Genomic DNA, 15,406 nt, shown 5'->3' on the forward strand with positions numbered 1-15,406 from the left:
TAAGACTACAATAAAAGTACACCTCCACCTCTTCTCTTGTTTGAGATTCGGACTAAGAGAGTGGGAGAAAACGAGATGCGGAGTTAGGAAGAAAAAACGACAGGGATTTATTAGCGATTCAATGAAGTCTGTCCATTTCCTAGTTTAACTGGGACTCAATCACGCCCATGGATACGGTCTGTAGGTGCAATGACCACAGGAGCCCATGTACATGGTGGTGCCCACAATTTTACACATCATGCTTTAGATGTGGTGGGCCCACTTTGTTTCTCTTATAAGAGTGCTACTATAAATAGAAATGATATTCCCACACGGAACTTAACATTGAATGTCCTGGTTGTCTTTCCACTTATAAGAATAGATTTGGTCTTACCATATTGATGAGTACAAAAATAGAAATGATATTATGGGCACAGTCGCATTTGGAAAATTCAAACGTCATTAATCTTGGCGTTATCAAATTTGCAATCTAGAAGATTTGTTTTCCCAAATAAAGCCAAGTATATGACTTATTTTACATAGACCTCAAAATTATATCTCCACCCCATAAGAAAAAAGCGTGAAAATAAAGAAAGGGGTGGCGATATCACCACCCGCAAGAAAATTATAAAAAGACACCTCGTCTCCTCTTGTTCCACATTAGGGCTGTCAGAGAAGGGAGGAAAAAGCGGATGAGATGAGGAAGAGAAAAAGACGGGGATGCCTGTTGAGAAGGTGAGTATTTTCATTTTTACCCGAAAGATGAGTATCTATTCAACTAAGTCATCCAATATTTTTCATTATAAACATGCTTACATGAGTGTAAGTCCTATCTCCACCCCTTTTGTTTCTCGCTAACAGAAAGCATGAAAATGAAGAGGGTAAACATGCATGTAGATCGGTATTAGTGGTACGATAGAAGTACCGCTCTTGATATTTGATCCTCCGGCAGCACCTTACAAAGTGTGATGTTGTTGGATCAAATATCTAGGGTGGTACCACCAATACCGATCTCAGAAATATCACTTTCCTATCGGGCTGATTTTTGGTACACACCCTATCTATGGAAGGGCCTTTCATTTTCTCCTATTGGGTTTTATTCAATCAATTCAACTAAGTCTGTCCATTTACCATTTGAGATAGGATTTTCATATTATTTGCCTCTAAATTTTGAAGTGGAAACCCATCACTAATAGTTTCACCTCACATCAGACTCTAGATTCAGACTTAACAAACGAGCTTGAATAAAAGAGTAATGGTATGAGTAACCATAACAAGAGATGAAAATACCATTGTACTTATATGTAAGTCTCAATTGACAGGATTAACATGTTGAATGGAATGGGTGATATAGGAAACAGAGGTACGAGTCTAAACTTATTTGCTCTTTATATGTGGATGGAGTATCGATTTCTTTGTTTTTTTTAATATTATCTGAATTATAAGAGCGTAGGCAGTACGTCAAAAGTTCCACTGATTTTGTTAATACTGTGTTTGTCTAACTTACTAATTGCTGGTCAACAGGTGGTGCACGGCAATTGCTATTCTCTAAACCCATATGATTATATTTCTTGGAGAATGGCAAGACACTGTGTGATGTAATTAAAGAGCTAAAGAGGAAAACATAGTGTACTCCACTCAACTTGTTGGATGATCTGATTAAAACTGCAATTGCTTCTCCAGCCATTGAGAAATTTGCTAAGTTTTTGTAAGGTGATTTGTTTATTGCTTTCAAATTTCAATATTTCTTATGAAAAATATGTCTTCTATGTCTTTCTTTCAAAAACATTTCGAGAAGTAAGCTTTGAATTTCAACAAAGCTATGGAACAGAAGAGATAATCTCAGATGAAGCTTAATGATATGCCCCATCTAATTTTTAGGTAAGCCAATTGCTGGATTACCTGGATGGGTTAGTATGTGCTCTTTGGGAAGATCAGATCCTAACTTGCATTATCATATTTCTTTCACATATTAATCACATTTAAGTAGGCAGACAGATTTATTTGTGCATAAAAGTATTCATCATATCGGTGAAATTATTTACTCATTATGGAGTTTGACTATAGTCGCAAGAATACCTTCACACAATGGAAAAAAATATAAGCCCGATGAACTACAAATTAAGCCAGAGCATGCACTTCCAATGTAATGCAGGATGGAAAATGAAGACAATAGGTATTGCAGCTTTATTACCAATTGATGTAGTAGGACTGTTAAGGGAAAGGGATATCTGCCACATCTAGGGTAAGGATTGGGCTCGGGTTTTAGTCGATTAGATAGGTAATAGGTTAAAGAGGTTACGGAAGTCAATTAGTTATGTCCTTAAAAGATAAGCATAGATGGAAAAGCTAATGAAAGATAATCCTAATATAATTCCTTAATGCTTAATTGCCCAATCTACAACATCTAACACCCTAGATCCAATGGTCAGAATTTACTAGATTTGATATACTAACACAAGTTACTTTTAGTTTAATCTTATTTCTAAAGAATTTTTATATGGTGGCCGAGTGTGAAGTCCTGTGTGGGCAGTACCGCCCTTGATATTTGATCCAACAGCAGCCCACTTTTTGAAGAGGCTACTGTTGGATCAAACATCAAGGGTGGTACTTTTGACATTCAAGCCACGGGAGACTGACCGGCCACCATTTAATTTCTTATTTCTAAATAGGACAGTATGGCTTCTTTGGCTTCCAAAGGGGCCATTTAATGGCATTGCTCAAACTATTATAACCATTATATGCAAACAATGAAACAATCATATTTAACTGAAAACTACTTGCATGTAAAGCATTATATTCAGAGAAGTTATTGCTTCTCTCTCTCTCTCTCTCTCTCTCTCTCTCTCTCTCTCTCTCTCTCTCTCTCTCTATATATATATATATATATATATATATATATATATATATATATATATATATATATATATATATATAATTCACAGTAATCATACAGTCTGGATCGTTGATCGATTTCAGTTTACTATGAATGACAATAGCCTAAAAGTCAAATGCGTGTGATGATCCTAGCCAAATGCCTAGAAAATGACAACTAACCTACATTCTAATTTCAAGCTTAAATACTCCAGACCATTCCAGATAAGTAGGTTGAATCAGTGCAGAGGGTTGATCCAAATAATGATTCAATTCTAACCATCTCTCTCTCATATATATATATATATATATATATATATATATATATATATATATATATATAGAGAGAGAGAGAGAGAGAGAGAGAGAGAGAGAGAGAGAGAGAGAGAGAGAAGCAATAACTTCTCTGAATACGAGATCAATTTTATTCCTGAAAATGTCGTTCAATTTGGGTTCTTTTAGCTTGGTGCTTCCTCTTCGAGACAATGTTTAAGGCTGAAGAAGAAGTTAATCGCATCCACAAGACGCTCTTTAACCTGCCTTTGTGTGGGAATCAAGTTGGTAGAGAATGGCCAGGCAATGCCATTGGAATGGTCTTTGATCATCCTCAGCGACATGGAGATGCCTATCATTGATGGGTCGCATGTAAAGCATTCTAGTTCTTGTAGGGATAAAATTGTCATTTCATCCTTGTTGGCGCGATCTTCATTTGGTTATGGGGCAAAATTGTCATTCCATCACATCAAAGAAGATACTTGTGTGACACAAATTTCCTCTCTATCATATCTTCGATCTTTTCGAAGATGCATTTTTCTACAACAGAAGTGCCCATATTATTTAATAAAATAACAAATATGCCCGTGCTTTAGTGTACTTTTCAATATTAGTAGTGCTATTTGGGTTAACTTTGATAGAAGATGATAATCGTGTCTCCATATATATTTTCTCTTTAAATATTTAAAAAAATTTTATGTGATAGGCAATGAGGATTTTATGATAACAGGTACTTGAAGCATGATTGTGAGGGTGAGCGGAAACTCGCGGAGCGAGAAGCAGCTCTTCATCGAGACTGGAATTGACGTGTTCTACCTGAAGCCTATGACACGCACTAAGCTCATCTCTTTCCTCCAAGAAATCGAGAACTGCTAAAATTTCGAGAAATTGTATGGTGAATGCACATGTAGATTGGTATTGGTGGTACGGTAGAAATACCGTCCTTGATATTTGATCCAACAGCAGTATCTTAAAAAGTGTCCTGCTAAGACCACTTTCAATTTATAATAATATCCTTCTAAATTAACCAAAACCATATCATTTCCCTCTAAATTTCGGAAAGAAAAATATTTCTGAGGAAAAGATTTTCCATTAGAAAAATTTTCTTGTAGTCCAAACAGCGCCAAAAGTGATTAAATAATCTTTGGAGTCAATCTTAATTGAATAACAAATGGTTAATAATGACTATAATCGGATCCAAAATTAATTGAATTGAAGATTATAATGCAGTTGCCAATAGTGGAAGGAGTTGATGAGGCCTGTGACTAACTTAGGTGGTTTCACATCACATTACCCTTAGACCTATGGATTTGTTTTGAAAGCATGCTATGCTTGTCTTTTGATCACATACGTCAAAGAGTTCTAATACTAATGCTGATACTTTTTGGACAACTACTTGCTTAGGCAAAGTGAAGATAAATATTTCAGACCCTTTGGCAGGACCACTTTTTTGTATACGAAAGAAGTAGAAAGAAATTGGAAGAACATGATATCTTGATGGAGTGACTATAAATTACGTAGTAATCGACATGATGAGCCTCCACAGCTAGGTGCATTGCAGTAGCTTTGGAACTGCGATAGGGATTGGAAAAATAAAGAACATGGGGACAACTTTATATAGTCTCCTTAATTTGGTCAATAACTAATAAATTCCAATGAAGTTACATAGACTAAATGGGTGTATATATAGTTACAAATACATTACATTAAAACATCTCCTATATACTTCCTACCAACAAAATATCTCCCAGATATTAAGGGAGTTACATCAGTTGGCAATTTTGGTACCATAGATAGATAGTTGTTATCTTGGTTGTCATTATCTAAACACTGAGAAGAGGAGTGAGGGGTTTTTTCTGCAAATAAGGCATTCGAGGGTAGTCTGAGGTTTGGGGTATTTTGATCTCGTTAGGCAAAGGCGAGAGCTTTTGTGTCAGAGTTTAATTTGTTTATCCCACTCGTTTTTTTCCTTTTTTATGGCTTTCGTCAATGTTAAGGAAAGCTTCATTTCCTTTTTGGTGAAAAATCGGGCCGCCATTTTGGGGTGGGACAGATTCTGACCTGCTCAAGGCTTCCTTTTCCATATTCATCTTCAACCTTCAGATTTTGTCATCTGGGTTTGCCGAATCTAAGAAAGTTGGCTTCCTGGGGATACACATCGGATTTCGGACCAAAATCGCCAAGTTCCAAATTAGAGGGTGGTTTTCCGATGGAGAGTGCAGCTTTTAGCCTCTGCAAACGATCCAAAAGATTCGGATATGCTTCAATGACCTTCCAGTACTTTTCATTCTAAGCAATCTTATATGAGAGGAAATCCTATCTTCACCCCTTTTGTTTGTCCCTAACGAAAAGCATGAACATGAGAAGGAAGTATCACATTCCTTTAATGCTATAGTATAAAGACAATTGGCCTTGCCATCAGTCTTTTATCCTTCACTGCTCTTTGGAAGCTCTTTCATTCATTCTAGCTAGTTAATTGAAGCCCTAACAAACAAAATTTAGTAAAAGAGTGAAGGTAGAAGATGAAAATATGATTGCCTTTTTCCCTTTCACGTTGCTTACTTGTAAATTTGAATTGACAAGATTAACATGTTGTTAATGGATTGGGTAAAATGAAAAGATGTATGAGTATAAACTTCTTTCCTCTTCTATATTTTGAATTGATATATTTCTTTGTTTTAATTTGTGTGCTATCTCAACAATAAAATCTTACACAACTGTATATCAATGGTAAGAGTATTAGCGTCTCTTTGGGTGCATTGTGCATTAGTCTTTATTTATCTTTAAGATTATTTTAACTTAATTTTATTTCTAAATAATTAAATTAATTAAGAGTTAATTATTAACTAGATATCATTTATGTCTCATTTAAGTCTTCCATTTCAATTTTCTATTTTTTGAGTACAGTTTTAATAATTAATGCTCTATAAAAAATAATAGGCAACCCATCTAACCCGATTTCCAAAAGACAGCTTTAAGCTAGAGATCCCCTACTAAAAATTCAATTTTACCATCAACAATAAAACGCAAATACCTCAACCCTAGCGCAACCCAACGTAGATCTCAACCGTAACCCAACCCAATCTGAGACTCCGATTGTCAAGTGTCAACCGTAACCTAACCAACCTCTCAATCTCTCAACCCTAATCAAACCCATCTAACCCGATTTTCGAAATTGGGTCGGGCTGGTTTTGGATTGGCGTATCGTAAAAAACAGATAATATACACACAAAAATTAAGATTTTAAAAGCTGCAATAAAAAATTTAGCAGACAACTAGTTGACGTATGGCAAAATTTCACCCTACTACACCATCTCTACGAAAAAGTCAAAATGGTTCTATTCTAAAGTTGTTTCTTTAAGATAACACAATTTTCGAGGAACTTTAATTCCCTTATATGACAATTGGAAAAGACTCAAATATTCTCGCATCTCGGGGATAATCCCAAGAACACTAGAGAATATGGACAATTTTTCATTTTCTTCAAAATAGAAAATTAAAACTTCATTTAATCCTAAGAGGTGAAATGCTACTTTCCTGCTTAATAAGAGTCCTAACTAAATCTCATTCTCACCTACAAAATTGGTAAGAGTCCTAGCTAATGGTAAGATTACTGCATCATATTCATTTTCTAACTAGGTAATAGCTAATAAGAAGATAAGTGATAAAAAAATCAGAAAAATAGTTCGCATTACTCTCATTCGGCATTACTGGAATAACTGCACTCTTCTCCATGTCGAAGCTCTTTCATCCGGGCGAGTGTTTTAAAGCTTCGTCTTCGTGGACGTAGGTAATGTTCTATCTTGAAAAGTAAGGGGCCGTTTGGATACGTGGATTTCAGAATCCACGTTTTAGTTTAAAAACAGTGTAAAAGAGGGTTCATGATCAAGCTGCTGGAGGTTGTCATGTCAGTATTTCTTGGATTTTAAGTAAGAAATCCAGGTTTTAGAAATCTCTCCCACATCCTGAGATTTCTAAAACCTGGAAACATGGGATTATCTATTGCTCTCTTGCTGTCGGAAAGAAGAGCAAGAAATCATAAAAGATGGCTGGTCTCTTTCTTCTCTCGTCTCCCTTCTAGAATTTTGAAGAAATCAACAATTCTAAAATCTGCCGGTCCAAACGGCACCTAAAACTTTCCATGAAGGTGTTTTCTACATTTTTTTTTTTTGGAATTTTGAATTCTGAGATAGTGGAGGTGAGCGGAAACTCGCGGAGCAACATCTGGCCGCGGAATTGACGAGAGTAGCAGATCCTCCCCTATTTCCAGGTTTTAGAAATCTCAAGATGCAGAGGGATTTTTAAAACCTGAATTTCTCACTTAAAATCCAAGAAAGGCTGTTAGGACAGCATACAACAGCTTGATCATGAACCCTCTTTTACACTGTTTTTTAACTAAAAAACTGGATTGTAAAATCCGTGTATCCAAAACGGCGCCTTAAATTTAATGTTTGGAAAAGGACATTCAAATGAAACCATTTTTTACTATAGGGAGTTATGTGTAACAATTTGAAAGCATGTCAAGTTTGTCGAAAAAAAAGTCTAAATGGTGTGTGTGGGTGCGTGGGTGTGGGTGGGACCGGTTCCCACTCTTTCAAACCGCACAAGGTGAACATCGCTCTAGAATATGCTTCATCGAGAGAGGAAGCGAAAGCTCTACTGCAAGACAGAGATGGTATGCAAATACAAGACTTGGAACATGATTATAGAAGTGGACTCTACAAATGCCCCAGCCTGGCCAAGAATTGCCGAGATATTATGTTAGAGAAAATGGGAGGAGTAGGTAATGGGGCAGGCAACGGTACCATGTATGTTAGAACCCTCCTTTCGCCTTGTTTGTTAGAAGGTCAGCTAATTCAGAAGCTGAAATGTTAGCCAGCAAAGGTGTAGCTAGAGAGCACCTAGAGCTATTTGATTTCCTTCCCCTTTGAGGGCGTTCCTCCTTGAGGGCAATCTGTAATCGAGCCCCTTTGTAATTTTTTTTTTTCATATATATTAACCACCTCGGTCACAAAATGACACAGTAAAAAAATTCTTTCATTCAAAAGGAAAAAATTAACCCAGCAACATTCCATATTTTTATTAAATGAGAAATCCTCCAGGCATAAGATAATGGACTAAAAATCATAAAGTTTATCTTTCCTTGGCAAAAACCTAGCCAAGGATTGATGAATCAAAGGCTCAAAGATCATTAGATCAACGTATTCTCAATGTCATTTAGCTGAACTTTATAGCGACCGGTATGATCAACCAATCCAATTATGTTGCTTGTCTTTTTAGCTTGTTTTAGCTACACACCGTCAGAATATCATATAGTTCTTGCAGGTACAAGGGACTGAGGCATGAGGATAACAATCCTAGGATAATGTGTTGATTCTTGCGGTTGAATAGGAGCAAACTAAACACCAAAAAACCTAAATATTGAAATATTATGGCTCAGCTGGGATCTCAATATCCACCTCTGCCTTTCTTAACCTCTCTCAACTGCAACAAATCAACCACTTCAAAAGGGTTCCATGTTACAATAAACAAAGTTCGAGAAATAAGTGATATTCCAATAAGGAAGAAAACAATCATGCACCCACACGAGGAAATGTAAACATCAATGAACCATGTTGGTTTGTTCAAATTCTCAGTGTCTAAGTTTTGCAGAATGCCATGACACTAAAAAAGAGAGCTGATAGATTCAATGAACATTCTTCCCACTGGGTAAAAAGAAAAGCAGACAAATGCATTATTCAAAAGATTCTAGTTTGTGAGTTCCTTCTGATCACCCCTTTTTCTAGTAGTTGTGCAGACAAAATTCATGCCTCTTCGGCAGGTTTCTCGAACTACTTCTTCAGCCAATCGAATGGCTGCAAAACAAATTTCAAAAGAATTTTTTTTTAAATTCATATGCAGGAAAAGGGAGAAGATGATAAAAAGAACATAACATATTAAGACATGCACAGGTGGAAGAATTGTACAAATCAAGTCGACTCAAGAAAATCGAAGAGACGAGCGAACTTATATCAGCTTGATTTTTCTTTTCCTGATGGTGCTTTCATTTTCATATTAGCCCAATTGCATAAAACAGATGAAAAACTATAGCTCTTGTTTCTTTTCCATATGAAATGCACAAAAATCCGTGAAGAGGAAAATATAAAAGATAGCCCAGAGTCAGCAACAAGAAATATGATCCCATGAAATTGCAGACCAACTTACCATGAAAAGGAAAACCATACCAAAACTTTGTTCTCAAGATAGCCGAGACAGAAGTTTTTTTCCCACGTCAGTACCTAATATCATCTTTTGAGTAAACTACTGAGTTTTATCCCAGGCTTCTATTGTCCTGAACATATCCAAAACACCAAGCTTTATTCCACATTAATATCTAATAAAATCGTCCCCCTATATACTATATCTGCTAAAAAAGAACCGGCCTTGCTGACTCTCAAAGATGGTAAAATACAAGTTTTGTTCCATCTCAGTATGCCATCTTATACTAAAATTTCAAGCTGTATCGCAAGCTTTTATGGTGATTATCTAAAAAAGGGAGGGAAGGACCCTGCGAGTTTTTTACAGGGTGGGAAGGACCCCTGCGAGTTTTTTACAGGGTGGGAAGGACCCTGCGATGCCAAACAATCTAAAAAATACGGCACCAAACCCCACAGGCCACGTCACAATGAATGCAGGTATGGTTACCAACCAGATTCCCCAGCCCTCTTGCATAAGATGCACTGATTGGGCAAGAACTGTTTCTTCCTTCTCAACATGTCAATGGTATTGATCTTCTTGTGTGCCACCGTCCAACAAAAACTTTGAACCTTTGGGGACCAGCATACCACACCTTGAACCACTTCAAGACGTGCAAGGACCCCTGATGAAACAGAAGAAGAAAAAGCGGAGAGAAGACATAGTTTGGATCTAGATCCTAGATGCCACTCGTTCGGACCTCCCTATCACGTGAACTAACAACTCTATTTTCTCGTCCTTAAGATTGCGCCTATTACTACTCTCCCCCATTCCCTCTTAAAACAGTCCACAACCAACAATCCTTCCCCCAAATTAACCTACGGAGATTCAGGTACTCATGTCATAATGAAGAATGACCAACCATGAATCCCCCCAAAATATAATATGCTCCCTTATTCCCATCCCGAGCCTAATAAAAGCGAGAAAACATCTTGAATATACTATGCTCCTCTACTCCCATCCCGAACCTAATAGAATAGAGGAACACATCTTGAACACTATACAGCGACTATCCCCTTAAAATATAATATGCACCCCTATTCCCATCCCGAACCTAATAAAAGAGAGGAACACATCTTGAACACTATACACAGACCACCATGCACCCAAGCCTCTACCTCTTCCTAGCACTCTTCCCATCCACCCACCCACCCTTGGATGCTCTCTGACACGACTTTTTTCTGAATCCCGTCTTGGCTATATACTTGTAACACTGGTGCCTCTTTAGACGAATAGGAACAGAAGCCACTGCACATGAGTAGGTTGTTCAAGAAGGGCTTAAAGGTGAGGTTGCCTTTGCCATTCGACCAATGCGCGTCAGGCAGATAAAAGAATAAGCATATAAGAAAGCCAAGAAATGAACACACACTATCATGATCCTATGTAAAAATCGATATACTAACATAAATCCCAAGCGCTAACAACAGACCCTAAGACTCTCATGCTTAAGCCCGAGTCCTCGGATGGTCTGATATTCATCCAAAGAAGCCTACGTATCCCCGCCTCCACGAGAATCAAGGCAACGTAGTTCTTCGCGCCTATTCTAAGCTAGGATGCCTAAGACACCTAGACTCGATCTAAAAGACCGGACTAGTTCTTAAAGCTTCTTGTACGATTATTTAAATTCCAGTGAATTGTAGATTTTATGACACCCTATATGCCCTAACTAAATGCAGGTTAGCCCTAAGCTAATGCAGGTGGTTCCTACAACCTATGTGTAACTAGGCTGCGTTTCCTAAGGAAAACAATGGGATCACTAACGCATCTTAGACCTAGTCATCAGTCGGCGATGTGAATCACCAATTGACCGGACGGAGGCGCTCCTATAACTCTAGGACAGACCCCTAACTCTAACACAAACACACAACAAGCACACAACAAAAAGACAAACTCCTAACTCTGAAACTCTCTATCTAGGACAAAGTCCTAACTCTAGAGGAAGAATTTTTTCGAAAAACAATGTTTTGGAATATTTTTGGTATTTTTAAAAGGGTTAAATGATTTATTTACAAAGGTTTGGCTGGACCTGGGATAAGAATCCCAAGCTGCACTACGTACCTCGTGAAAGAGGATCAAGCCAACGTAGTTCGAAAATCGAACTTTCCTAATACGCTATAAAACTCAACACTTTAGCTGATTTAAGGTTTTTTAATGTTTTTCAAATGTTTTTGATATTTTTAAAGTTTTTAAATATTTTTTAATTTCAAATTTCTAATGTTTTTTGGATTTTAAAGCTTTTCCAATGCTCTGGACCTTTAAATGCTTTCAATCTTAAAGGGAACACGCAAGCACAACCACAAACTAGGGCAAAGCCCTAAATCCAAAGGGAAAATCCCGAACAAGCAACTAACGCCTCAAAGAGACGAACCACAACACGTAAAGAAGTGTCCCAAGAACAGAGAAAATAATCTAAGATCCCAAGCAGGGAAGGCTCTATATGACTGAGTTAGTCTCTAATGGAGAAACTCGTAACTAATAACACTAGGGATGGAGTACAAATGAGTCAGAGACATCTCTAATAACACTACCAAGTCAAAGACTCGCTCTAAAAGAGGAGGCCCCTCTAACATGAGGCTAGGTAAGCCTCCTAAAGGAAAAACTCTCTATATGAGACAAGGCTTGTCTCTGAGATACAAATGACGTAAACAAAGATTCTGATGAGACTGGGCAAGTCTCCTATATACAAATGAGGAGTATGCTACTTGGACTGAGCAAGTCCCCTAAGGATGGGCTTGGGCTAGCGCCTTCATCGCCCTAGCTATGCTAGGAAGGGATGGATAACTAACTATATAGTCATGGACTAAATAAGTCCCCTAAATGAATAGGAAAAAGGGGGGAAATGCTATTGGGACCGCACAACTCCCCAAAAATGATGGGCTTGGGATAACTCCTTCATTGCCCTTGCTATGAAAGATAAGATCAAATATCTGAGGTACATGCCTAAAAGACTTAGAGAGTCTTCTAAAAGAAAGAGGGGAATACTATCAAGACTAGGTAAGTCCCCTAAGTATAGCTTCTCTCTTAGAATTAATCGCAAGGCTCTTTTTATTTCTCCTCTGGTGCAGATGATTGAGACATGGTCAGTTAGGTAATAATTCTATCACAATTCCCATCTCACATTGGATTTCCCAGATTGAACTGACTAAGCAATAAGCTCAGCACACAAAATGATCTAGCATAATCATTATTGAGATATCACCCAAACGCCTTATGTAACAAAAATAAAATTTTAGGCCACACTTATCATCAGTTATGATAACCTGATAGTTATTAAATCATAAAAGGCTACATAAATGATTCCCTAGGAAGACAAAACTGAGGAAGTCACGAAACGACATGTTGAATATATCTCTCAATTCATACGAATATTAAACAAGGTACCAACACAGAGACATGAAGTAAATCTTTCAATCAAAAGCAAAATACCATAAGTCTTTCAATTATAAGCATATGAACACAGGAAACTTGGGCTGAAATGCGCAGAACATGGGATGATTCATGTACTGAGTTGTGGAAGAACTGGGACAGATTCAGGAACCGAACTGCGGGACAACAGCAGGACAGCAACTGAGTGCGTTAAACCAAGACAAATCCTACACACAAAGTGCCAAAAGCCATAGGACAGCAGCTATATACTTTAAAACAGATACAAATCATGGCTGTTGAGTGCATAAACACTGTAGGACAGCAATGGGATAGCAATTCGGACTGTGCATAACAAAGGCTAAATTGCTAACCAAACTATGCCCAAAACAGGGACTGAAACGGGGGCTGGACCTGTGCAAAACAAGGGCTATAATGAGGGCTGCCATATGTAAAATCATAATATAAATGTTCAAAACAGGGGAGTCTCATTATCCAAGGATGCATATTCTCAGGGTTCACTGTTACAGCAGACCCGAAGAAAATATTAGAGAAAGAGGATTGCTCACAGATTATTACTGAAATTTAAGGACCAGGAACAAGGATAAAATCCAAGCAAAAGCATACACATCCTCAAGTCCTTGTGAATAAAGCGTGTACACTAACTTTCCATTCCCCATACCAGCTACCTTTTTAAAAATAAGTGATGAATACCAAAGGAGCAAATACTTCAGATTATTCAGCAAAATGGTGAGTATGAAATCATTTGGAAATCCACACATGAATAAAAGAAAGCTACTCGAGGTTAATCTTTACTAAACCAATTTAAGAACAGGGATCATTAAAGCCTAGCAATATTGGAATTGTAAAGAGACTCTAAGCAAATGAACTGACATGAATACCACCCCAAAACCAATATGCTTCATGTTGAAGCAGAAATCTCCTTTCCTCTGCTCCTTTAAAAGTACAAACCAAAATTCCGAGCAAGATCGGATCTATGATAATGACAGAAACAATGAAAAATTACCCTACTTACTTTCTCAAAATATCATCATCATTCAAGTTACTCGTATAGCAAGGAAAATGTTAATTAGTAAGTCAACTTTATTCAAACAATATGCAAGCATGACAGGCAAGGTCGATTCTCTGAAATGAAATGAAACACACATAATGCGACCAAGAAAGGAAGCAATTAAGATGGCATGAATCAAACATACTGATGATGACATAGATGGAGAGAGGAATACCAAGGATGGAGGATACCTTTTCTGGATGATTATGTAGCCCTTTTTTACCCAGTGTTAATGCTGCAACAAGGCGGATCTGAGTTGCAGAAGAAGGTTTCTGAGGCCGCACGACGAAGGTGGTCGGAATTTGAATAAGGTTTCGCTGGATCCGGTCGCAGATTGCCAGAGGAGATGACTATATCCAACGAATCTTGTCCGAATTCAGGAAATGGAGGACGGTTTGGATGGTGGTTGTGATAAAATCCGAGAAGGGATGGAAATGAAATTGATGAGGACGATGATGGGTATTGGTGGAATGGGGTTTGGTGGAGACAGAGGTGGCCGGAGAAGGAGCCGACGAAAATGGGTTTTGGATCGGAAATGGCCGGAGGTTTGGTGGGAGATGGAGGTGGGTTTGAGATGGGTTTGGGTCGGATTATGGAGGTGGGTTTGAGATGTAGGTGGCTGTGTGTTGCAGAGATGGAGATGATCAAAGGTGGGTTCGAGCGTGGGGATGAAGATGGGTTTAAGGGATAGAAATGGGTTTTGAAGTGGGTTTCTATGGGGGTTTTGAAGTTGAAGATGGTGGAAAGGGGAGTTAGAGCAGAAGAAGGATTGAGAGAGGGGTTTTAATGGAGGTGGCCGGCCGGAGTTAATGGGGTATTGGCCGGAGCATGGTGGTGGTGGGAATGGGTTTTGGGTTTTAGAAAAAAAAAAGGTAAATGAAAGAAAGAAGAAGAAGAAGATGGTTATGGTTTGGATTGTAGAGGAGGAGGAAGATGGTGGTGGGGAGTTGGTCGGAATCGATGGGTTGGACGGAGAAGAGGGAGTTGCCGGAGAGGATGCGATGGTGGCTGGAGAAGAAGAAAAAGAAGGAAAAGAATGGAGGTGGAGATTGAGAAGTGGTGGTGGGGATGGGGATTCGTGATGGGACATGCCGGATTTAATGGCGGCCGGTGGTGGTGGACTTGGGGAAGAAAATGGGTTTCTGCAAAAAAAAATAAAAAATGGAGATGATGGTGGGATCGTGGTGGTAAAAATAGAAGAAGAATGGTAGAGGCCGATCGGAGTCGGGAGGGAGGCCGGAGAAGAAAGCTCAGACTCCTCTCCTCTCTCTCTCTCTCTTTCTGTGATTTCTTTCCCTTTTTCTTGCAAAAATAAAAATCCTCCCTTCAAACCCCATTTCGCTGGGATTTAAGGAGAAAGGGAGATGATATATTCGACCCCTCTTCTTTCCCAGGCCACCTCCCTTGGCAGTGCATTTATAACTAATCCATAATTACGAGGTGGTATCTCGAGTAAGACAAACCCAAGCGAAATGAAATGAATTGGATCCCCCTCCTTTTCCATGGACAACCAACCCTAGTGTATTTATAATTACTTTTTATACCAGCAGGGGGGACCACGTAGAAAACAGGGGGGAAATAATCTTTGCAAAAAAAATATCTTCTCTCCCT

General features: G+C 38.3%; 1 long non-coding RNA gene across 1 annotated transcript; it reads right to left on the reverse strand.

Moving 5' to 3' along the window:
* Positions 1 to 8,660: 8,660 nt before the first annotated feature.
* On the reverse strand, positions 8,661 to 15,113 carry LOC143866853 (uncharacterized). The gene is made up of 2 exons (XR_013243021.1): positions 13,987 to 15,113; positions 8,661 to 8,981 (listed from the first exon to the last, which is right to left on the reverse strand). It is a non-coding gene; the product is annotated as an uncharacterized LOC143866853 (long non-coding RNA).
* Between the last annotated feature and the right edge of the window lie 293 nt (positions 15,114 to 15,406).

This window comes from Tasmannia lanceolata, unplaced genomic scaffold (genome assembly GCF_043159265.1).
Source record: "Tasmannia lanceolata isolate RefF3 unplaced genomic scaffold, GAP_Taslan_0.1 ptg000162l, whole genome shotgun sequence".
In the NCBI taxonomy this organism is placed as follows: Eukaryota; Viridiplantae; Streptophyta; class Magnoliopsida; order Canellales; family Winteraceae; genus Tasmannia; species Tasmannia lanceolata.